We start from the raw sequence: 2,319 nt of genomic DNA, 5'->3' as shown, positions 1-2,319 counted from the left end.
CTGTATAATAATGGTACCGGGTTCATTTACCCCTTGATTGGAACTATGAATACCATGTCAGGACTCCCCATTTGGCCCTGATTTTATGACATAGATCGTAATACCGAAACAGAACAAGTTAAAGGCTTGCTCTAAATGAACAAGGTTCTCTCAGAAACGGATGCAGCCTCCTGAAACAGACTAATCCTTGGCCCTTTTGCTGCAGTTGGAGAAGAAACTGAATTTGAAAAATGTCTGATATGTAGTGTTGAAGACATGGTAAAATAGGTCCCAAGATTTTTTTCTTCCTTCAAGATTAATTCTGTTCTAACAAAGTATAATGTTCAGCCAAAAAATATCCACCAAGTCTGAAAGAAAGTGATTTATTAATTTATTTCTGTTTCTGCAGAGTTTACAATATTTCTACTGCTGTTAGAATGTTTATTTTATGGAGACTAAGGGATTAAAAGAATTTGAACTAAAAAGGTTAAAAAAATTGTTTCTAGAGATAGGGGATTGAGGCTGTGGTGAGAAGGTGGTGGGATTCACTCTGTCTTATCACTGTCAGCCTTGCTGGGGCTGCTGCTGTGAACAAAGTCTTGCTTTACCTCTTGATTTGAATTAATGATGGTTTGACTCAGTTTATCAGGCCACGTGCCTTCATCCACAATTACAAAATCCCAAAATCTCTGTGAGCAGCAGTGGTTTTACAAAAGTATGAAAGAATATATTTGGTGGCAAAATCTGACATCAGTTGAGGTGAGATGATCTATAATTTCAATTATCTCACTTAGCATGAATAACTTCCTCCAGAAATATTAGTGTTTTATGGTTACAAAGTGCTGCATTTCCACACTTTGTTCTGTTCTGGTCTATGTAATGTATCGAGTCTGAAAAGAATCTGACTATATTACAAAATAATATCCTTTGCTTGTAAATAGCTAAAATAATAATGGACAAATTTCTAAAAAAAATGTGATGCTTTCACAGTAATCATTTAATTTGAAGGAGAAAAATCTGTTGTCACATAATTAATAATAGGTTGTTGAAAGATTATTTTGGAGACTATAAGTAACTAAATCTAATTTTTACACTATTTTCCCCAAATTATACAAATATCAAGTATATAATTAGGGTGGAAAATTGAAGTTCTTTGTGCTGTAGTGATATAAAATGGTGACCTTGTGACTGTAGTTACAAAGAAAGCCCCATAATAAAACATGTCCATCCCCAAGCCCCATAATAAAACATGTCCATGCACAAAGGTTTCAAAATAAAAAATGGAAACCATCCTGTCAAAATGTGAATGCTGTTCATCTCAACATTGAATGACATTTGGATGATCTTTTAACCTTTATTTTTCTATAACCCAGTGGCTTCTAAACATTACTGCACTTCAGAATCACTTGGGCATCTTTACTTTTTCATTTTTTAAAAATCATATGGAAGACCTCATGAATTTGCGTTTCATCCTTGCACACCAGTCATGCTAATCTTCTCTGTATTGTTCCTGTTTTAGTATATGTGCTGCTGAAGCCAGCATATCTTCAAAAAATACTCAATACTCCTCCTTAGCCTCCCAAAGTGCTGGGATTACAGTCTTGAGAAAACCAGACTAGCCAACATGATGAAACCCCATCTTTACTAAAAATACAAAATTAGCTGGACATGGTGGCATGTGCCTGTAATCCCAGCTACTCAGCAGTCTGAGGCAGGAAAATCACTTGAACTCAGGAAGTGGAGGTTGCAGCAAGCCAAGATCAAGAGAATAAATAAATAATAATAAAAACCTAAAGTCTGGCCACCATCCCCAAACACTCTGACTTAATTGATGAGGTGTGACCAGGCATCAGGATTAAAACGTCTTCAGGAGAGTCTTTCCTAAACTAGCAAAGTTTAGGGATTCCTGTTTTAACCCATAGCAGAGTTACTTCTGGTGACATGTACCTCAACAGAGCAAGCCTAGACACCCGGAGGAATGTTTTCCGACGCTTGAATTAAATTATACTACATAGATAACACACTTGTGTGGGAGTCCCACAAGCTGCTTTGCTTTGTGATGGGTTTTCCTTTTGTTGTTTGTTTCTTGCATGGGGCTTTCTTTGCAACTACAGTCACAACGTCACCATTTTATATCATGACAGCACAAAGACCTTCAATTTTCCACCCTAATTATATACTTGGTATTTGCGTAATTTGGGGAAAGTAGTGTAACGCTTAGATGTAGTACTTACAAGACTCCAAAATAATCTTTCAACAACCAACTGATATTTAACAGTATAACAACTATTTTTTCTCCTCTAAATTAAATGATTCTTTTGAAAGCATCACATTTCTTTA

The 2,319-nt window shown here is 35.9% G+C and overlaps 1 non-coding gene across 1 annotated transcript; it reads right to left on the bottom strand.

The window, feature by feature from the left end:
- Nucleotides 1-1,415: 1,415 nt before the first annotated feature.
- Nucleotides 1,416-1,522, bottom strand: LOC116558554. The gene has a single exon (XR_004272060.1). It is a non-coding gene; the product is annotated as a U6 spliceosomal RNA (small nuclear RNA).
- Nucleotides 1,523-2,319: the final 797 nt, after the last annotated feature.

Source organism: Sapajus apella, unplaced genomic scaffold (genome assembly GCF_009761245.1).
Source record: "Sapajus apella isolate SASKATOON/1434 unplaced genomic scaffold, GSC_monkey_1.0 scaffold21, whole genome shotgun sequence".
NCBI lineage: Eukaryota > Metazoa > Chordata > Mammalia > Primates > Cebidae > Sapajus > Sapajus apella.
This window is presented reverse-complemented; position numbering and strand designations above follow the sequence as displayed.